Source organism: Mastomys coucha, unplaced genomic scaffold, assembly GCF_008632895.1.
Source record: "Mastomys coucha isolate ucsf_1 unplaced genomic scaffold, UCSF_Mcou_1 pScaffold13, whole genome shotgun sequence".
Classification (NCBI taxonomy): domain Eukaryota; kingdom Metazoa; phylum Chordata; class Mammalia; order Rodentia; family Muridae; genus Mastomys; species Mastomys coucha.
In genome coordinates this window covers 19,065,607-19,089,673 of record NW_022196895.1, presented here as the reverse complement: position 1 = coordinate 19,089,673, position 24,067 = coordinate 19,065,607, and the positions used below count along the sequence as shown (strand labels likewise).

At 39.7% G+C, this 24,067-nt stretch overlaps 1 protein-coding gene across 10 annotated transcripts in view; it reads left to right on the top strand.

Moving 5' to 3' along the window:
* Nol4 (nucleolar protein 4) overlaps positions 1 to 24,067 on the top strand; it is a 322,425-nt gene that overhangs the window by 269,743 nt on the left and 28,615 nt on the right. The gene's annotated exons all lie outside the window — the stretch shown is intronic.

The window sequence follows — 24,067 nt, the reverse complement described above, 5'->3', positions numbered from 1 at the left end:
GTTGTGTCAGAACTCCTCAGAGTCAAGCTGTCTCTGTGATCCTGTGATTCTGGGATCCTGGGATCCTGTGATTCTGTGATCCTGAGCTTGTTAGAGTGCCTGGAAGTGGAGCTTCCCCTTGGTGTTGTGGGACTAGCTGAGGAGTTTGCACCCAAGGCCTGCTCAGTTCACAGGCCGGCCCAGACAGACCAGAAGGAATCCATGCCACTGGGCTGGTGGAGTTGCTGTGTGCCTGTGGCCAGCTGGTCCCAGTTACTCCCAGTGTTGGGACAGATGTTGTGTCCGACTCACCTCTGATCCTAGGTGTGATAGAGTGACTGGTAGTGGAGCTTCCTCTGAGTCTTGTGGCAGAGTCTTCTTTTTATAAGTCATTAAAGTATGTAATGGTATAGTACAGGCTTAGGTATTTATTGGTTTTTAAAATGACCATTTGCTACACAAATCTTGATAATCTAAGGTTAGTTCTTATGTCAAAATGATGAATATGATAGCATAAATCTGTCATCCTACAACACCTAAAGAGAAATGCATGCTAGAGATGGGAGAATCTACCTGTAGCTAGTGGAATAGCTGGCTTTTAAGCACAGCAGCCAGCCACCTGCCTCAGCACAGTGGAAGGACAGCATCAGTTCTAGAAATAGTCCTCTGACTTCCACATAGGCAGCATGGCACACATGCATGCTTGCACTCAATCACACACACATATTTCTTACACGGACCATGGGCAAACATACACAATTAAGAAGAAAAAGAAACTACAGCTACAAAAACTTTACTATATATTTAGTGTAGTAGATGTCTGGCTTTCAGTTATTAAGAACATAAAATAACAATAACCTTAGAATTAAATAAATTTATACACATATAAATAGAAGCCAACTTACTTTTCATAAAGTAACATTTCTAAAAACGCTAGCTTTCCACTTAGATTTCCCTTTCCTCTCCCTCTCTTTTCCTTCCTCTTGTCCTCCTTTCTGTTTTCTTCCCCTTTTAAGAGATTAACTGCTTATGTTGCCAGAAACATAATTTCCCTTTAAAAGGAGAACAAAAGACAAATCCAGTGCAGAAGATTCATCTCCCTTTTGACTTGGGGGTAATGTTCTGAGTAATGGAGATGAGAATGCTCCATGAATTGCAGCTCTCAGTGTGAAGGAATTTGAATATTACTATGCGTGCAGAACCCTGAAGGCCACATTAGTTTAATTCAATTGCATCTTTATATCACTAATTAGTGCTTATGAAGCCAGTTTGAGAAGTCGAGTGGGTTTCTCAAGTTAGCCTTGAGAATGTCCAGCTATCTATGAATTTTCTTAACTTCCACAGTGAGTCAAATTTTAAACTGTAAGACCCTTTCTGTACATATTCACATTAAATCAGCACTTATGGATTATTCCTAATCTAGTAACCGCAACTGTCAAAAAGATTTCCTACCTGCAGATCCAGATTTGAATTCTAGCAACTTCATTTTCCAGTATCATTTTCAACGAACAGTGAATAATCCAGAAATGAAGAAGCAGAGGATCCCACACAGTCATGCTTACATTTGGAGGTCATTTAAGCATTTAAGTTTCTGTGCACGTACCTTTTTCTGTTTAGGTTGATCAGACACAGAGTAGCATGCATGCTATTGCTATTGCTATTCACAATGCAAAGTTGAAGAGGATGAACAGCATTTCCTCCTGGCTGTTCCTAATTTCTGTCTTCCCAAGTGACATTTCCTAGTTTGAAGGTATTTGAATGTGGGCATAACTAAGTATTCCATAGGCTGATTCACTTTCTTGGTGGCTGTTCTCAATCCCTGCCCCCCCCCACACACACACCTGGCTTTTATTATATATTCACTTCAAGGTGTATCTGATGAAAGATGGACCCTCTCTATTTGAGGTATTGGTACATGGAATGAAGTCCCTTTTCTGCCTCACTATATAGGAATAACTCTGAGCACAGGCTATTTTAGTACTTGACATGTGTCCAGCCAACACTATAACAGCTTCCAGGTGTCTCCTTGAATAATGCCTGAATCTATAATTTTTTTTTTTTATCATTCTGTAGGCTTAAAACAGCTTTGCTTTTTTCCACTCTGAATCACAAAGACATCCAGTTTCATATTGGAACACAGTTAGGCATTTAATAATAATAACTATATGCCGGTTTGATATGGCATGACAAATACCCAGTCTTAAGAAGGAAAAGAGACTCTCGGCAAAATACCTACTAACGCTAAGCGTGCCTGAGCCTAAGAATTGTAGCATGTGGACAGCTAGTCGCCCATACTGACACTACAGTCTACAATGCCAGGTGGCAACCTAATAAACATCAATTTAGCACCAAATCTGAAAAAGAATCACAAACACGATATGCTGCACGGTATGCTGTGAACCAAGGGCATACTGCACGGAGCAAAGAAGGCCTCCACATTTAGGTCTTGGCCACTGCTTCTTTGCAGTGCTCTGCAAGAAAGGAAGACAGCTATTAGGTTTCTGACAAAGCAATTATAGGGAGGCACAGATGCAGGGAGCTGCCCTGACATTTGCCCCTGGATAGTTGTCATAGCAGCAGGCTGAATAGAGCGTTTTTGATATAAGTGCTACTGCAGGCTGTGGAGGACGTTCTTCACCCGATACAGCACATATTAGAGCATCAATGGAGATGAAGCCTCGTGGCAGCCATCTTTTTGACTTCAAATACACATTCCAAGTGGAAACTGAGAAATATAGAGTAGGAACAATGTGTGTGGTAACTAATTTACATGCCTTGATGCCACACTGGGTGGTGGGCTTATTCTTTCTTGAATACAACAAATGTACATGTGGCCCATTATGCCGTCACTGTTGCTTGGGTTAGAAATTGCGCCTCCTGGGCACACACACAATCTATTCTTCAAACACAGCTGGCAGGGACAATACCAGGTTGATTTCTCCGAGTCTTTTTTTTTATTGGATATTTTCTTTATTTACATTTCAAATGTTATTACCTTTCCTGGTTTCCCTCCGTCCAAGAAACACCCTATCACATCCTCCCTCCACCTGCTTCTATGAGGGTGTTCCACCACCCACCCGCCCACTCCCACTTCCCCACCCTCGACGCCCCTACACTGGGGCATCTATCGAGCCTTCATAGGACCAAGGACCTCTCCTTCCATTGGTGTGTGACAAGGCTCAAGCTACATATGTAGTTAGAGCCATGTGTACTTCTTTGTTGATGGCTTAGTCCCTAGTAGTTCTGGGGGGGTCTGGTTGGGGGAGGGGTCTGGCTGGTTGATATTGATTTCTCTGGGTCTTATGAGTCATATATATGGTGTTTTTAGTGATAGGATCTTACCTCCAAATTCTGCCAAGAGCAAAGGCAATAGTTCATTGTTGTAGGACAAGAGTCTGTGAGACTTCAGTAACTAATAACTCAAAGGGATATACCCTTACATGGCTGGGCTTCTGTTTGATAGCTGAATTTCTAGGAGAGCTGCCGCTGGAATTCAAATCAATTTACTTTAGATGTAGTCTCTGATAGGCTCCCTATGCTCCATGGACAGTTTTACATCCATGGGCATACTGGCAGCACTAGGAAGACTTGGTGCATTCTCAAAACAATACATGAAACTGGGAGGTAAATTTGATGGGTGGATGTTAGGGAATGTTGGAGGATAGGGTTTTGATCAAAACACAAAATATATATATATCCTGTATGAAATTCTCAAGTAGTAAATCTTAAGAAATGAGGTAGCAGAGAGATGCTTAGTTGATCCCAACCCTAACCAGACAAGTGTCAAGCCCAGGGATGAGATATCAAGAACTCAATGAAGACCAAATGGAGTGGATATGGTCCACCGAGTGGGTGTGGTGCCAACTATGTTTCTAGACTCCAAGATTCTTGGATTGATTTTCTTGTTGTTATACTACAAGACTTACCAAGACCAATAACGTCCTATTTAACAGTATCTTGAAAGGGTAGATGCCACAATGCCTTTTAACCACTTAAACACCCGAGACAAAAAGAATGTGGTGGGGGCAGCCTGACACCCGAGCCCATTCCCAAGTCTAGGCACCTGATCAGCACTGGAGTGTCCTTACATTTGGCTCATTTGTTGACACTCACAACTGTACTGCAATTTTCTTTTGCAAATGGTTCACAAAGAACAAGGAGGGAGTTGCAGCTTGTTTGCATAATTTAGGCACATAGGAATTAAAAATATTAATCACCTTAATGACTTGGGAACCAACATGAAAATTAAAGACAAAACTGCTTCTCTCAGCAAATCTGCCTCCTATAGGGTGTCTGGGTAGCCCCCAACAAATCCTATCAGAGGCGAGTTCCCAGGTGGCAGTGACGTTTCTTTATTTTCCACTGTATTTAATTTTCTCATCAATGCCATTTTTAGACTTAAACCACACCCATGCTGAACAGCTTGGTGATGTTTGGGTTTCCTTAGTCCTTCATCCACTGAATGCTTTATCCTCTGTGGGGAGGAAGAGTGTGAATGGGAGGGAATGATTGAGGAAAGAAGCAGCTGGCCTTGTATAAACATCTCTTCCATGCAGGGTTGTTCTGGAGCCTAGAATATGAGGGGAGAACCAAATAGACTTTCATTAATTAGAAAAGAGGAGCGTAGAGATCAGAGTGTTTGGGAAGTTTTTCCTCTCTGGCACACTCACATTCTATCTGAAGATGGCTAAAGTCAGCCCACTGTGTATTCTTACAGCTCAATACTGCTGCTTGTGTTCTCGGGCTCCAGTCTACAAGAGTGTAGCGTTTCGATCAATTATCCCTGCTATGCCTGCCTATGACAACTCTCTGTTGGACAATATTGGGAAGTGTCACTTAATTTATGGAAGTCTGTTTCTTCTTTGACATCTTGGGAAAGCTTGATTATTTTTTTCTGTTTCATTTTGCTTTTTTCATATCACTTAACTTGTGTAAACTAAGCAGAGAGTATAACCCCAGCACCCACTTTAGGGGGCATACCTAGTAGAGATGGTAAATTCACTGGGGGGATGAGGGGAGCTTATTTCTTAGGAATTAGAAACTTACTGGTTCCCAGTATCTTTTGTGTAGATGCCTTTAATTAAACCTGGCTCTTTCATTCAGTTCCCTGTAGTTCATTAATTCATCATATCCTGTCCCTGTTCCAGGCACAAACTAATCTCTCTTCTCCCCAGCACACATTCATGTAAGCTATGAGTCTTAATCCTAAAGATGGGATGAGAAAGACTACTAACTCAAATCATCATGGTCAAATAAATTATAGAAGGCAATTAAAACAAGCTTTTTAATATTAATGTGCACGAACTGTCTCCCAGAATTGGATGGGAGAAATACAAGGCTTTTATAGTTTAGGGGTAGTAGGATGCCAAGTGGGGGATTTGGCAGGTAAAATAGATTGGGTTATATGAGCAAGACAAACAAGTTAATCCTAATGGCCTCTTGAAATAGACATGGTTGCAAGGTGGGGATAACTAGGTAGTCACAGTCATAACAAGGTAGTCATAGGTGGTCATATGACTTTAACTTTTTGGAACAAAGACATGGCTGCCATTTCTGGAATAGGCAGTACAGAAACAGTTGTAGTTAAAAGTTATAGGTGGGCATTGCCCAATCCTTGAGAAACAGAGGTTCAATCATAAACACGGACCTAGTTTGTCTTTACTATAAGTTTACTTTTAATCACAAGATGGAAGCAGTCTGGCTCTTCATCCCTCACCCCGTCCACCACCATCACTCTTAGCATTCTTTATCTGATGGAAACAAATTCATCAAATGTATCAAAAACTGTATTACTCATTCATAAATTATACATGTTTGGTTACCATAGGTAGAACAAAAAATTTAAGGCCATATAACCATGTTATGCCAATAGGTGCTACAGGTAGTAGCTATTTTGTCCCTTTTGTCAGGAAGTTCCTTTGGATCTAATATTCCAGCCCTTTTTTGAGGACAAGGGACTATGTATTCTCATCTGTAACTGCTTCTTGCTGAAATCAGGCCATTGTCAGGGCCCAGGAAAGTTGGATGTTAGCCAAATGACACAAAGAGATTGGGGCAATGAAGTTTGCAGGGCAATGAAGTTTGCATCAGAAGCATCTGGGTTGTTGACACAGCTGAAGAGACAAGAGAGCAGTCACCTTGACTGGTCTGATTTACCTTAGTGTTTAGCAAGTCTAGGGCTTCCAGTTTTGTAGGCTGCTCTGGAGCTGGCGTGATGTAGATCAACTTTGGAGCAGTTTGGTGTCTGAGGCTAATTTCTGGATGGTGTCTACCAGCTAAGTGGAACTCTGCCAAGACAAATACAGCCTATGGACAGAAGTTAAAGTTAAAGAACTTAAAGAATGCTTTTATATTTGTAGCTTTCTCCTCAGGAATAGGCAGCAGGCAGGAAAGCTTTGGCTGTTGATTGAAGTCCATTTGACCTCTGAGAGATGGATAAAGGTTACATCCTCAACCTGTTTATCCTTTAACAAGAAGTCTGTTAGTAATGAAAACCTACCTGTAAGTTTGATTTAAAAAAAAATTAGGTAACCTAATAGCATTAGAAAAGTAAGGCCTGGCTTTGATATGTGAAATGAATTCACCAGACAGCTGCTGCTAAACTGATGATGCTGCAGTTAGCTGTCAACACCATCAGAGATCTGAGAAGGCTAAATTATAGCAAGACGTATAATCCAAGTGGCCTATGTATCAATTAAAATGACAGACACTTACCTTTTACCTAGATAGTTGCTTTAGGCTCCTGTGGTCTTGATGGCTTCACTGGGGGCAGTGATTGGTCTTAGGCTGCTATACAGGACAGTGCTAAATCTTCAGCCTCACACAGGACAACATGAGCCTTTGGCTGCCAGAGCCAGTTCTGAGACATTTTCCTATAGAAGAACCCAGGGGAGTCACCTTACTTTGACCAGGCAGAGTAGAGCAGTCAACTCCCACAGTTTGTGTAGGGCCCTGGTGGCAGGTAAGGCATGAGGCAGTTTTTCTCAGTGGTTCGAGTTATCACAATCCAGTTGGAGTCCTTGTGCCCCATCTGTTTTCTTTGAAGACCTTACAGTTACCACCAGGAGCTGGGATCTCTGTCACAGTAAGCTCTTTTTCATTAAATATATAAAATTTAAAATTGAAATTGAAGATTTCTTTATTCAGAAGATCTCTGAAAAGTTTTGAGGGCTATTAAGTATATTTGATTTTTCAATAAACTTTATTGCTTTTAATTACGTATTTTAGGATTAATCTTGAAAACATGTACCCTAAGCTAAATAAAGCTTGTCCCTGTAAATGAATTACATTTGTAAAGAATCTGGTCACTTACAAGGTGACTGACTGTTAATTTACATGTCTTAATCTTCTTTAACAGTTTACAGGTTAGTAGCTTTTATAAGATTAGGATTTGCATTTTCATTCCTGTTAGGTTTAGCTTTAAAACAATAACCTTTTTCTGAACTGCAACTCTTTTAATATGAAAATAAAACTTGAAATCATAATTATAGTCTACAGAGAGACTGGTAGCTTTGGTTTCCTGGTCCTTTCATAGTGCAGCTTTGCAGAATATCACAATTTCCTGTATGACCCAGTTTATAAAAATAGCCAAAGCTTTAACAAAGTTAGCCAAGATAAGGATGTGGGCACATTGTCAAGTCAACCACTGTGAGCCTGAATAGACCCTAGGTAAGGAGCATCATTCTATAGGCTCTTCGACAAACTGCTTAGGTCATTGTCTTGCTGTATCATAAGACAGGAATACCCCAGTTTCTGATGGTTAGTAGTTGTGGTGCTAAGTTTATCTGGCCAGCTACTACTCTGGGGGCTTAGTATTCCAGTGTAGCCTCGAGTCTTTCTTAGGGCAAGCCTTTAAGCTAAAATTCATGTTTTGGGTTGACATATTTCAGTTAACAAAAACAATGAGAAGTAAAACTTCAGGGGTTAAAAAGCAAGGTTAGCAATTTGAATATTTGCTCAGAACTATACACATTGATGGACTGGGTTTTTGTGTTAAGATTATCTATGTAGCCTTTTAATTATTAACTTTATAAGTTTTAAGTCAACTTTTGTTGCAGATTTTTAATTATGCCCACTAAATATAAATCCTGACGTATATCATAGCAAAAGTTTTAGACAATTAAATGAAACCAATAAATAAACTTTCCTACTTTTCAATACAATAGAATAGCATAAAACACCATTTCAACATTACCCATACCTAAAAGACATTGGAGTTCCTACTGAACTGAATCCAGTGACCAGAAAGGTCAGAAATGAGAAGTTCTGAGTTTTGGCTGTCAAAGCAGCCATGGCAAGCTATAGCCTTAGATTTGGGCTTGGGTGGACAAGAAGCACAAAGGGTGTACCCAGGTAGCATACTGATGTTGTGGACTGTGGGCATTGACCCAGCCTGGTAGCATGGGAGTGGTGGCAGCTAGTGCTCGCTCTGGCTCCCAAGTCCATCTGTAACTGTCACAGAAAAACACACAAGTGATGGAGAAGGTGAAAACACAACTAATAAATAGTACTCGATGCAGACAAAAAAAAAATACAAGACAGAGCAAAATAACAACTGAAACAATGAGAACAACAATTGAAGTCATTCAGAAGTTCAGCAGTTTGATCAAAGAAATTTTCTTAACAAACAGAAGGCTTCTTTTTTTCAGTTGCCTCCAAGTACAACCCAGACACACTGGGGACCCACCAGAGGCATCCTGTTGGGGAGTCCCCACCAGTTCAGTTAGGTCAGCCCTTTCTGAGTTCCATCTCAACTCTGGGTATGCCTGACGTACCCTGCTGGTCCTCCCAAACCCTCAGTTTTGTCCACAGTGTCATGGAATATGCTTCCTGAGCTCTTTTGTGTAGCCTAGGCATTGAGATGTGGGACCTCTCTGTCCTGTCTTATTTTCTCGGACCCCAGAATCACCAAGACATCCCCAGGATCCCAAAGGCAGGTCAGAAAAAGAACTGGTGGCTCTGTCCAAATTCCTAGGTAATCAGAAATAATCAGTGGTCCATGGGGGCATCTTCCTTTGCCCTGGATGGAGGAATGCAGGGTCTTAGTAGACTCTTGCATCCCCTTAGATCCCCTTACATTCCACAGGTCCAGAGCCAACCAGAACAGATATCACAGAAAAACTTCAGATCTTCTTTGACTTACCAGAGTAGGCCTCTGTAAAAATGAGAAAGGGTTCTTATGTTAGATTCTTCCTTTCAGTATACATAAATATTGTTGCTTCTCTATCCCTATCAGAAGAAAATGAAGTAAAGAAACCACCACCCATGATACCTTTTACCCAGGCCCCTATCCCCACAATTTACATCTGTGCCTTCCCTATCATAGCAGATAACTTTAAACCCATTATCTTCCATGACTTGTTGCCCACTCCAGTCCTTAGATTCTGCCTCCAAACCAGTCAGGGTCCTGTGGCCACTCTACCTACCACCTACTTAACTTTCAAGGTCCTTTCTGAAGCTGGTGGTCTGAGTGATCATCTGACCTGCATTTGCAGGGGTGTTTGGCAAGGGGTCTGTCATTTTTGTTTATCCAATACTCTGTACCGCCTTTGATTAGTAAGTAGCACAGAGTGTTGATTTCCCCCCAAGCTCAGACAACTCCTTCTGCATGTAGCGTATCTTCCTTGTGACCTGGAGGTTTCTGACACCTTGCCTTGTTCATGGACATTTTTTTTTTCTTCTCTAGTTTCATGGCTTTAAATTTTATCCAGACTGTGGTCCCACATACATTCCCAGCAAGGCTTCTTTGTGAGCTTCCAATCTGTGTGCCCAACTGCTTGTCTCTACTCCCTCTGGGTCAATATTAAGTGTAATGCATCTAGTGTAGTCAAAGAAGGTATCAACCCAGTGCAGTTTGTGATAGTCCTTTCTTTCCTTACTGCTTCCTGATGCAGGAGCAATATGGTCCTGTCTCAGGATCTCTGCGCTTCCTGTTCCTTCTCAAGCACGACTCCCACCCAACACATTCTACCATTTGGCAGGGACTTCAACAAGCCTCACATCCAGCAGAAAAATGATCCAGGACAGGTGAAGAGTGAAACTTGGAGACCTTTGCAGTTGCTGGGTCCTACCCTCCAGGCACTGGCCTCCTGGCTGGCTTTTCTTATACATTTAAACACGGTGGAACTTTCGGAGAACTGTGTCCATGTGACAATTCTCATAACATAGCTTCAGGGCTGGCTTCACTAAAACTCCATTGAAAAGTAACAAAGCACATGAGACCTTTACAATAGGAATGCATTCGACTGACTGATAAACAGAACTCGGGGCTAGGGCCTAGAAGAAGGATCTGTGATACATACAAGGAAAAATTGGTGGAGGAGGCAATGTACATGGGGCCTTTTTCACAGGGATGTATGTTTTATTCCTGAGAGACAAATCTCAGGATAAGTACTGAAACAATGTTCAGAATATTAGAGGGATTCAGGTTGAGGGTGGCTCCTAATAGAATAGCAGAGAACCGCAAGGTTGATGGATTATATCACTCCAGCATTCCAAATGAACAGGCATCATGTATTTCCTGTGTGAAATGAATAGGCCTGTGTCTCTGGCAACTCTGGTTGCTCCAATACTTTCCTACAGTTATCCTCAGAGAATGCTTCTGACCACAGTTTCAATTCCACAACCCTCTCTCCAGCACCCTGTAACTTAAAGTTAGTACTATTTGTCATTTATACTGTTACCATTCCCTATCACATAAAATGCACTTTTAATTATTTACTCTGCAATGACCAGTTGTATTCCTCATTAAACCAAGCCTCAGAGAGCAGGGAGCTTTCCATGGTATTTGGTCATGACTCCAGAACTTTACTAAGCACATAGTGAAGCTGAATAAATGCAGTGTGGATGAAAGAATACCATTGTTTGCTTTCTCTTTTCAATCAAATATTCCCTATCCCCTTGACTTCAATATAAGGTTTGGAAATCTCATGAACTTGGTGTTTCTCAGAAGGAAAGGCTGGCTCAAATTTCTCATGTAGTATGGGACAAGAAGACATGGTTGTTACATTTCTTTCTCTGGTACAAGTGTTCTACATCTGGATCTTAGATCCTGAGCTCACAGAACAATAAGGCACTTGAGCTTTTTTTCATCTCCCACTGAGTCATAGCTTAGTCTTGTATAACTCAGGGGCATTGCATGGTTTAAGCTAAAGAGCAGGTTAGAGCATACATCACTTCTCTTCCTCTAGACCAGCGGTTCTCAACCTTCCTGATGCTGTGACCCATTAACACAGTTTCTTATGTTGTGGTGACCCCAACCACAAAATTTTTTGTTGCCACTGTAGTTTTACTAGTCCTGAATTGTCATGTAAATATCTGATGTGCAGGTTTTGTGATATGAGACCCCTAAAAGGGCTTCAATTCACCAGACTGAGAATCACTGCTCTCCTCAGCACTACACCATTTTGTGAAAGTGACATGCTGGGTTGTCTATTTTCATCTGTCTCTAGCTCTTCTTCTCTATACATGTATAACATCGGCTGCTTTGTCAATTACCTATCATTAACTATCTGTGTATAGCTTACCTGTATTCCCTGCTGATGTGCAAGCTGACTGGAAGTAAATATCCCATCTGTTGTGTTAGTCCCTACATCTGCAGCCACAGTGCCTTGCAGTTTGGGTGGGTTCAGCATATACCAAGGAAGCATTTCATTTAATTGTAGGCATGTTTCTCAGTGATGAAGTGAGTTCTTTATTTTGTGCAGCGTACAGCAGGGAACACTTTTGACTTAATGTAAACCCCTTAGCTGGAGTCCTGTTAAATTTATCCCATGCTGCATGGTGTGGCAGTGGGCTGTGATCCATCTACTCGGAAGGCTGAATCAGGAAGATCACAAATTCAAGACCTGCTTGGGCTGCACATTTAGTTGAAGGCCAGACTGGGAAACTTACTTAGACCATTTCTACAAATTAAAAAAAAAAAAAAAATTACAAAAAAAGAAGGTTGATGTGTGGCTCTGTTCTAGACTGATTACCTAGTGTGTGCAAAACTCTAGGTTCAATTGCAATATTATAAAAAATGACTGATCGGATGAATCCTTAAACTTCATCTTAAAGATAACTGTGATGAAATCATCACTTTCCTCTGAGCTTTACATATTGCTGTGTGTTCTCTTTGCTTCCTTTTTAAAAATCTCCAGTCAGTGCTCTATTAATTAATCTGTCTTGTCTTTGTTACTCTACATATGAAGTCATTTATCATTAGACCTGCCACTTGACATCCAAAGATCTATCTTTCCATGACATAAGGTCTTTGGCTCCGTGATTCCATTCGATGGGAGCCTTCCAAGGGGTGGCATGGCACTGCCTTCCCATTTTCGCTCCACCCAGTGCTTCATTCTGTGTCTAGAGAGTCACTGTGATCCACCTTCAAAAGGTTCTCCCAGAGAGAATGCGCAGTGGATTTGCCACATGTACTTGCTGTTTAACGTCTTTAGCCAGTGTTAAAATGCCAGTTTGGAGACTTCAGTTCCCTACATTGGCACTGTGATATGCAATACAATCTTTGATTTTTTTTTTTAAATTTACAATTACCCTTTTCTACCATACATAGAGTTTTCAGGTAGAATATGCAGTCCATCATGCAAAAACATTTTCTATCTCATGCATCTCAAATAAAAGAATATACTCAATGCTTCTTTTCCAATTCTGAACATATATTTACTATGAAGTTTCCCCTACTTCTAGAAGCTGATGCAGAAGTCAGAGTTTTAACAAGTTGATGACTTTGGACATGGAAATTTAAATCTCATGTTTGTTTGTGACTATTCCCACCAGTTTATATATATATATATATGGCAAGTGGCTTCAAAGTTCTGAGAAAAACTAGACTTCTAGCCCATTGTATTCCAGAAGCGAAATATAGAAGAGAAGGAAAGTGAGACATAGCTTTGTGGCAAACCTGGGGAGTGGCCTTCCCAGCCTGGGCTAAGAGGTCTCCAGGTCAGTATTGTTTGGGGAAGATATTTAATGGATGTCACACCTAGTGGACTCTACCATGAAGAAAATAATCACAGGGGGGTTTAATTTGCCTTAGAATTTCGAAGGATGTCGTGATACTTTTCAAAGCAAACAACCTCCCCCCCACACACACACATTAATATCTCAGGAATATAAACTTAGAATAAACATGATTTCATTGCTTGCTGACCAGCTCAGCAGTTAAAAACAAACAAAAAAACCTGCTCATCTACTACATCTTCAAAATAAGTAACTGAGGAGGGCCGAGGGGCAGGGTGTGCCCTGTGGGTGAGCTACAGAATTAGAAAGACAGGATAAAGTGAGAGGCCATTCCCACAGAAGCACCAGGGTAACAGAAAGGCCACAAGGCCTTGGGAGGGTCTGACAGAATCCTCAGCAATTGCCATCCCATGGTATGTCAGGAGCAGGCAACAACAGTACATAAATACCTCAGGCACAAGCACCTTTGACCTCTCTTCTCTTCTCAGCCCTTACATCTGTGTCGCCTCGCCAAGTACAGTGTGAGTATGTGAAGCTGATCAGATTCATAGGGACAAAAGAATGCAGAACAAGACAAAAATAATTGCACCAGAAAATTTTTGTTGCAAGGAAATGTAAATGTAAGTTCTATCCTTGTATGAACCTAATAAAAATAGAAAACACATTCAGAGGTCTTTGTATATGAAGGTTTTCTATCAATGGTAGAAAGTATTTCTCTAGAGCCTGGGCACAGGAAGACACACGTGTATACTTGTTGAAGACAGATACGCATGAAAGCACTCACACTCATGCAGATGGACTTCCTTATGACTTTAGACAAATCGTTTCTTACCATTCCTCTTTTTACTTTTTTGATTCTCAAATCTTAAAAATAAACTCTCTCGTGGACCCTCATTTCCAATTGTTTTGTCACTTGATCCAATTTTATTTTATTATTAGAGATTATCACTGCAATAATTTCTGTACCTTACATATTTCATTTCTTCCCCCCATAAAAAGGATATGAGGGTAGTGACTTTTAAAGTCACTGGATAGAGATAATGGTGCCATTGATCAAGTGAAAGAGTTCAGACGCTGAACAAATTATGTCTTGAGACTTGAGAGAGTGGAAAGGCACATGTAACTTCAGACATAATGTCCAGCAGATAATCAAGGGGGCCATGGGTAGCTATGCCGTGCAGGCAGCTCAAAATGTGGGCCTGGGCAAAGGTCTCCATCATGGACTTAGATGTAGAGAAGATTGCTATAATTCAGTAGATACTGGCTAAAGCACAGATGCAGCATTTCAAAGAGATAATACAGAATGGAAACTTCTAGAGCAATGAGATGGAAGGTAAAGAGTTGTTTATTATTCCTGGTTTCGTAAAGTGATATAATCTGAAATCTTTTTTTTTTTTAATCAGATGTTTTCTTATTTACAATATCTCCTTTCCCAGGTTCCCCTCCAAAAAAATAAAATAATATAAACCAAAAACTAAAACAATTCCCTGTTCCCTCCCCTCTCCCCTGCTCACCATCCCACCCCCTCCTGCTTACTGGCCCTGCCATTCCCCTACACTGGGGCATAGAACCTTCACAGGACCAAGGGCTTCTCCTCTCATTGATGACCAGCTTGGCCATCCTCTGCTATATGCATGCTGCTGGAGCCATGAGTCCCCCCATGTCTACTCTTTAGTTGGAGTATTAGTCCCTGGGAGCTCTGAGGGTACTAGTTAGTTCATATTGTTGTTTGTCCTAAGGGGCTACAAACCCTTCAGCTCCTTGGGTCCTTTCTCTAGCTCCTTCATTGGGGACCCTTTACTCAGTCCAATGGATGGCTGTGAGCCTCTATTTCTGTATTAGTCGGGTACTGTCAGAGCCTCTCAGGAGACAGCTATATTAGGCTCCTGTCATCCAGCACTTGTTAGCATCCACAATAGTGTCTAGATTTGATGATTGAATATGGGAAGGATTCCCAGGTGGAGTAGTCTCTGAATTGTCCTTCCTTTAGTCTCTGCTCCATAGTTAGCCTCTAAAACACCTTCCATGGGTATTTTGTTCCCCCTTTTAAGAAGGAACAAAGTATCCACACTTTGGTCTTCCTTCTTCTTGAGTTTCTTGTGGTTTGTGGATTGCACTTTGTGTATTCCGATCTTCTGGGCTAATATCCACTTATCAGAGAATGCATACCATGTGTGTTCTTTTGTGATTGGGTTACCTCACTCAGGATGATAGTCTCCAGGTCCATCCATTTCCCCAAAAATTTAATAAATTCATTGTTTTTAATAGCTGAGTAGTACTCCATTTTGTAGATGTACCACATTTTCTGTATCCATTCTTCTGTTGAAGGATATCTGGGTTCTTTCCAGCTTCTGGCTATTATAAGTAAGGCTGCTATGAACATAGTGGAGCCTGTGTCCTTATTACATGTTAGAGCAACAGGCAGGTAGATCAATGGAATAGAATTGAGGACCCAGAAGTGAACCCACAAACCTATGGCTACTTGATCTTTGACAAAGGAGCTAAAACCATCCAGTGGAAAAAAGACAGCATTTTCAGCAAATGGTGCTGGCTCAGCTTGCGGTTAGCATGTAGAAGAAGGGTGAATGATCCAGTCTTATCTCCTTGTACAAAGCTTAGGTCCAAGTGGATCAGGGACCTCCACATCAAACCAGATACACTCAAACTAATAGAAAAGAAAGTGGGGGAGCACCTCGAGCACATAGGCACAGGGAAAATTTTCCTGAACAGAACACCAATAGCTTATGCTCTAAGATCAAGAATCGACAAATAGGACTTCATGAAATTGCAAAGCTTCTGTAAGGCAAAAGACACTGACAATAGGACAAAACGGCAACCAACAAATTGGGAAAAGACTTTTACCAATCCTATATCTGATAGAGGGCTAATATCCAATATATACAAAGAACTCAAGAAGTTAAACTCCATAGAAACAAATAATCCTATTAAAAATGGGGTACAGAGCTAAACAAAGAATTCTCAACTGTGGAATAATACCAAAAGGCTGAGAAGCACCAAAAGAAATGTTCAACATCCTTAGTCATCAGGTAAATGCAAATCAAAACAACCCTGAGATTCCACCTCATACCAGTCAGAATGGGTAGGATAAGATCTCAGGTGACAGCAGATGCTCGAGAGGTTGTGGAGAAAGAACACTCCTCTATTGCTGTTGGAATTGCAAGTTGGTACAACCACTCTGGAAATTAGTTTGGTGGTTCCTCTGGAAATTGGACACAGTACTTCAAGAGGACCCGGCTATACCACTCCTAGGTATATACCCAGAAGATGCTCCAACATGTAATAAGGATAATCTGAAATCTTAAGAGAGCGAGAATGACTGCTTACCAAAGTCAAGTAGTTTAGGACGATGTATTAGTTTCATATATATGTATATAGAATTATAGCAATGAATTCCTAAAAATTACCAGCTTTTTGACATGGGTTTGTTGCAAGTAGAAATAAAACTATTAACTGTGCAACAATTAAACTATTAAATTAACTATTAAAGATGAAATAATATGATGCTAATGGCATTTGTCTTCTAACTATAATATTAAAAACTATAACGTTCTACATTCATACCCAGTGTTGTAAGTCAGATGCATCATATAACCAGGAAACAATACTATTACGGTAGGAACATACCTAAGGGTACCGATCTGAGAATCCACCCTACAAACTCAGGCTTCAAGGGTGTGTGTTCAATCCATCACCAGATTAGTTACTTTTAGATCATTTTGTAAGCAGCTTCTCATGCATGTTCCTTTTAAATTTTAATTTCACATTACTATAAAAATCACTATCCTTCAGTGATCTAGGCTCTGCCATATTGATGGCTTTCTAATTACCTTAGTTTGACTGCTTCATAATTAATATACTTCAAGTACCAAAAAATGGATGGGTGATTTTTACACCCAGTTTAAATTATAATAATCTATAAGCTTTTTTTTTTCCAAATGCGTAGAAATTAAGATCTCAGTTCCACGGCTCTTTCAAGATGCACAATCCCTATGGAAGTGTGTTTACTGTATGATTGAACAGAGTGTTCATCAAAGGTAGCTGTGAATCAATTATGTAGAGCAACATTACGGGGGCTTGTTTTCATTCTGCTTACTCAACCATGCTGGCACACCTGTCTCTAATTTTGAAACTATCAACGGTTACTTTACAGCACCCAGTGCTCAAATAACACCATTAGTTGGGATTTCCCACCTTTTCAGGAGAAAACAAAACATGAAAAGATGAAATTTTCTACCATCTCTGGGGCTTATATTTTTTAAAATTTCTATTCCCTGGATGAGTTTAATTTTCTTGTCCATAGAAAGAATTCCCATTGTCACACTAAGCGACTGCTAGGATAAATCGTTTATATCTGAGAGATAACTTTACTCTCGTGAGCCATCTCACTGGCCCAAAAACTTGTTTTCAATGAGTAAAGTCAAACTTTAGATAAAATGATGGCTTCATACATAACTTGAAGATTTCATAATGGACATTGCAATAAAGAAGAAGGAAGACAGATTGTGTTACTAGGTGAAATCTCCTCTTACTCCCAAAGTATAATGAAGATTAATGTTAAAAATATCCAGTATTACAGAAAGATTTTCGGCAATGAGAAATTCTGCTCAAAACTACCGGCTAAGTGACTTGCAGTCTTAATTTGGAAGCTTAAAGGAGTTGTCTTTAAAGTCTTTTGCCAAAATAAGGAGTGCTATCCTATGGAATATTCATTTAAGCACAGGAACTTTCGATCAGTCACTAAAGAGCAAGTTGGCACATTTAAATTGAAAGCTGAGAATATGTTTCATGCACTCGATGGCATCCCTGCTTATTGGTGACTACCCACTGCACTTCTTTCTCTTGAGTGTCAGGCATCCACTATAATTTGGTGCTAATGTATTTATTTTGCATTTTTGAGACCAATGAATCTTAAACCTTTGCTTTACATGCACACACATACATATACTCACGAGAGGCCAAACCTACTCCATCTTGGAGCCAGCCTCCATCTTAATAGAAAAAGGAAAAAAAGAATGGCCTGAAACCTTGGCCCACAGCTAAACCCAAGCTGCACCTAAGTACCAGGAAGGACTCCATGGCTTGTCCTTGGCCAGAGTTACTCTCTAGTTACTGCCTAGCAACAGTTAATCAAAGATTAGTCGAATTGTTTCAGATGGACTTTCAGACCATTTGTGATTATGTACAGTCTTGCTTCAGAGCACCCACCTGTTGGCTTACGATAGATTATTTAGTTAGATGCTTGCCACATCTACACCTACTCCTCACACCCTCCCTTGCTTGCCATTTTCTATAAAACCTTGTCCCAATGAGAGTTGGAGGCTGCTTCACTAAACCATCTTGTGGGTCAGAGGTAAGCCCAAACTCAAGGTTATAATAAAGAGACCCTAATGTGATTACATAGGAAACAGCTCTTGGATGGTCTTTTGGGGTTCCTGAATGCTTCCTGGGACAACAGACACTTTTTAAAAATGCTATTATTTTGCATTGTTTGTTCTTATATTTTTGTGTATTTTCTATAGGCAAATCACTTACTTAAGAAGCAGAATAAATTCTTAACTACATGATCTACATGTTAGACACTATACAATTTTAAAAAGCATACAAAGTAACAAGATTCTGTATGGTGTTTTTGTGCATGCCTAATTTGGGTCTATCTCCTCCTCCCTTCTCCTTATTTTCTTGTCCCCTCCCCAGTTGTACTATTCTCTCTCCAGTATCTTATTTTCCATGTTTATGAGGGTTAATATCTAGAATATGTAAAGAACTGAAAAAAAAAAACCCTAAAATACAAAATTACCATTTGAGAAATTGGCCAATCAACCAGTGTAGGAGAATTCGAGGGTGGAGAGGCAGGGAATGAGTGGGTGGGTGGGGGAACACCCTCATAGCAGCAGAGGGAGGGGATGGGATGGGGGGTTTCTGGGGGGCTGGAAAAGGGGATAACATTTGAAATATAAATAAAGAAAATATCCAATAAAACAATGTTTTGTTTCTTTTTTTAAAAAAAAGAGGGATACAATACCTAATAAACATTTTAAGCATTTTCAGCATACTCAGTTGGGCATTAGGGAAGTGGAAATTAAAAATTCTTTGATATTTCATCCCAACTCAGTCAGAATGGCTTTCATCAAAGAATTCTCGTTGTTATCTTATTTTGGAAACAGTAAGTATATACATCCAAATCGTACAATTGTTGCTTCATATACCTGCACAGTCAGACATGATTCAGCCAAGCTAATGAGCACAGCCAGAGCCTTAGTTCCCTATCATTTATTGTGACGAGGTACTTGGAATTTAATTACTTTGAAATAGAAAATACGGTGGATCTCATCACCATGCTCTAAGACGTATCTCAAAACTGACTCCTCCTACTTGCAATTTTAGATCTTTGATAGACAGCTCCCAGTTCCTTCCCTCCCCAGCCTTCATCTGTGACCACCATGCTACCTCCATTCTATCACTGCAGCTTTATTAGTTCCCACTTACGGGACAGACTTTATTGCCCATGTATGTTGGTCTGTTTACACACCTCTTCAAAGAACTTGTCAAACAAACAAACCAACCTCAAATGGTTTGGTGACTCTCTGATAGTAGCTATCCTCCTAAGAGAGCTTGTTTTCTTAAATTAGAGATAAATACAATCAAAGTTTATTATTGCATGACCTGGAATCAATAAATATGGGGCTTTTAGTTGTGTTTGTCTGTGTCTTGTGGAGAATTTTTGAACTGTTGACATCTTAACTATTTATAGCCCTCAAGTAGATAATGTAATATGGGACCCCCGCTGAGTATATGCCAGAAATCTAAGTGTGGGAATACAGTCATCAAATGTCTGCTCCCATTACCTCCCAAAATGGTTAGGCACTTACAGGGCAGATGGTTTCTTGTTGGTTGAAGAGCATTTTCAAGAGAGCTCTGGTTCTCTCTGATCCTCCCTCAACATCCCCAGAAACTCTTAGCAATTTACTTATTTCTAGAATGCTCTCAAATGAGGTAGAGAAGCTTTTAGAAGATAGAGATGTTTTCAGCGGTTTGTACATGGACTGCACTGCACTCGCTTCCCATTTGCACTCATAAAGTAAGGAGGGGATTTAAAAAATATGTATCTTAAATAAAAATGTTCTATCATATAAACTACAGAGAACATGTAAGGACAGTGGAGATCTGCAATCAGTTTACAGAAAACTGGGGCAAATTGAAACCTGCATTGGGTCTACATTTTTATTGTTCTGTAGCAAGAAAGCAAAACTACTGGTGTCCCTTAAGGGGAATAAATTAACTTTCAGTTAGAGAGAGAATTTGTCTGTGAACAGTTTTGAGTGACAATTTCCTTATGTGCCCGAGGAACTTAGGACTCTGTGTGGTCCATCAGGGAACCAGACAACAACTACGACTGCAGACCTCAGTTTCCAGGGGTAAAACAGAAAAAGTAAGGTCCCCTCTGCTACCTCATCGAAGGCTTGCCTTCATGTAAAAGCCCGTTTATACATGAGATGCAAATGTACATCTTGAAGGTAGGGAGGAAGATATAAAAGGATGGGCCAGAGTCTAGTTATAAAAGCAAACAAAAATACTTCTTTATTCTGTTGAATATTCTTATCAAAGAAATTTTGTGTGTGTATGTGTGTGTGTGTGTGTGTGTGTGTGTATGTGGTGTACGATATGTGATGTGTGTGTGTATTGTCTAGTCCATTGCTTATAGTCATTCAATTGTTGATCCTTATTTTAATGCATTATAAATTTTGAAATATTTTTAATTAAAAGGTCAGTTATTTTTCTTGTTAATTAAATGTATTTGTGTAGATATGAAGCTTTGAAGCATATTAAAATGGCCCTTTTTGAAAACAACTTTCATAGGTACTCTGGGGGGGGTGAACTATTAGTTATGAAAATGTTGAGCACTCATTATTAAAATATTAATTACTGGAAGTTGATGACAAAGGTAAAATGTGACTTCAGGGCATATGCACCTCTTAATGTCATTAAAATAATCTCTCTTTGAAAATGATCATCATTCAAGACAAAAAACATGAATTAACACTCATTAAACTTCTGTCTAAAAGACACTGCAGAACATATTTTATTGGCAGACTTGTGTGTTTTATTTCTCTATGTATAGTGGACTGTCAAAACATTAATAATGAAAATCTTTGTTTGAATACAAATAATCCCTACAAAGTGGGTTTTGATTATTAATTGAATTAATTATCTTCCTTCCCAGTGCAACTACAGCAGTTTGGAACAACAGTTAATAAAGAAAGAGTCAAATTTTAAAATAGTACACTTAATAACCCAAATTATTTCTACCATGCAAAAAATACATAAGAAAGCACTGCAGTAATAATGTCTCCTCTTTTGCATAACAAGACGTTCTTTGGTGAGAGCATCTTCCTCTCACTTTCAAACAGGACCTGAGTACCTCAGAAGAGTGCCACTTTAGTAAAACTAGAAGCCTGGTAGAACTGAAACTAGCCCTTCACAAGCACCCCAAGAAAAGAGAACATTCTGTTGTCTTTTGAGATTTCAAGAGATTTGTCTCTACAGGGGGAGTATTTTATAGCTGAGTCATTTCCATAACACTTTGGATGTAGTTATTTGGTGAGTTCAGAGTGAAATTATGCAGATCCATTAATCTGGCTACAGAGAAAGGATGTGGCACATGCCCCCATACCATAGCTCCTAACTTCAGTGAGACTCTCAGGTGTTTTCCCTAAAAACCATACAGATTCCATAGAGACTAGTTTAAAAAATAATAATACTTCTATAGGAAATAGGTGTATGCTTGAAAAGTTAATCTGATTGTATCACTAGCTTTGTGTTACTATAACGAAACCCCAGGGGTAATTATAAGTTTGTTTACCTCATACTTTGGGAGATGTCACCCTGATATCAAGTCCTTATGCTGCTTTCTTTGGGTTTATGACCAGATTAGTTGGAGTGTGAGAGCTGAGATAACAGGGCAGAGCCAACTCATTTACATCCTGAGCTATGAAGCAAGAGTAGCAAGGGTGCCTGGGATAGCCACAGTCTTGAGGGAGATCTGTCCCCAGTGAGACTTTAGGACCTGCCACTCGTTAGGCACTCCTAAAGCTTGCATCTGTTCCTAGTAACCTCACCAAACGGACCAAGTTTCTGACTCATGGGCCTTTGGGGGAATTCAACCACCAACTATCTCAGCATGTGAACATCTATTCTTCATTTGGTGGGCTGTAATAAGCTCACGCTAAGGTGCTATATGTTATTATGGAAGAATTAACATAAACAGGTTGAGTATGTGTAATCTAACTGCCTGGGACCAGAGTTGATCTGACTTTACAGGATTTGTTTTTTTTTTTTTTTAAATACTTGCATAGAATATTGGCTGAATGTCCAATATTTGAAGGGGTTTTTTAAAAATTCTAAATCTGAAATGATTAAATTGTCCTTCACAAAATCAAAGTGTTATCACTCAGTTTCAGATTTTAAGACATTTTTAAGACATTTTCTTTTAAATCCTCTGGATGGTATATAGATAGAACCTGTGTACACACAGACATGTTGGCACAGTTACACAGGAGACTGTTCAACTGAAGAGACTGATGAATCAAGTCTGAGATACACCAGGATCTAACTTATTTCAATCCTCTCCATCAAATCCAGCTGCCCCCATGGAAGCTGTTTGTATTCTACTAACATTGATTTATTAACAACTCGTCCTCACAACATCACTGCCTGATTAGCCTGATTACCTGAGACATACTTGTTATGACCTACATGCCCAACAGCAGCAGATTTCTAGAAATAACCATCTTCAATGTCCCAGATTATTTCAGCTCACTTATTATGAGTGATACATAAATTCATTGTAAGTACAAAACAAAAATATAGTATTTTCGTTAAAGCAAATAGTAATATATTTAAAAGTCTCAGTTAAGAGTAGGTCTCATGACCCCATATTCTTTTTTATAGCGTCTGAAACCCATCTTTTTTGGGTGCTTCTTCGCTGGCAATACAATAAAATTAGTAAACTAGTACAGCCAACTGGAGCGTCAGAAGAGTAGAGCTGGCAGCAGCAGGAGACACTGATTCAGTCTTGGTCTTTGCTTGACATGATGAGCAAATTCTCCCAGGAAAATGTTATAAAGGCCATATGCTCTCCCACGGGTTCTTGTGGTTCAAATGGCAAGCTTTGAATTTGCAACCCAGCATTCTAATTGTACACTGAGTTAGGTCAGCTCATGTTTGCATTAGACAAGTTTCAGAAACATCAGACATTTGATACTTTAATTACATCAAAATTTAAATTTTATGTTATACGTTATTTTCTTTTCCATTTTCTCTTCTTATTTTACATTGAATGTAAGTCATTGGTATTATGGTACCATTTAGATTGGAAAGTTATTAAGTTTCAGGTTCTCTTTTATAAACTCACTGGAAATAAAGATGATCATGTGTCCCCATCCATGTCTGCATGTAACAGAGCCATTTTGAGCTAAGCACATCACCCTAACAACAAAATCCTGCCAAGTTTTCATCATGTAAATGATGAGACTATCAGTATAACACGTGGCTGGACTGCAGAACAATCTTTTCCCAAGCTTCCCCTTCTGTATGATCTAGGGGTAAACCTGGCAAATACATGGTCTGTTTTATTCTAATTTGGCATCATGCAAAACACTGCTGGTAATAAAAAAACTCACTCCTAAAAGTTATTAAAAATATGTTTCTAGAAATATTTCTTGTTGAAATGAAGAAAGGCTAGGGATATGGCTTGGTGGTAAAAGCCTTGCCTTGCGTACAGAAGGTCATCCCCGACAGGGAAAGGTGAAGGGAAGGATGAAGTCAGAAGAAATATAGAAATCATAAAAAGCCAGGAGAATTAAATTATCTGTGACATATATATTTTAGACTTCATGAACTTATAGCTAAAGAGAAACGTAATCTATTTTGTTATTAAAATATAGCATTTATTATATACTTAATTTTTAATTCCCTTACATCATTTTTCGGTGGGGTAAAGGTAGTTTCCTGGACAATGGTGGCTGTATAAATACATCTAAAAGACCTGGGTGTGCGTTAAGGTTCTTCAGGCTCCTGTAACGCTGTCAACAAACTTAGCATAGAGTTA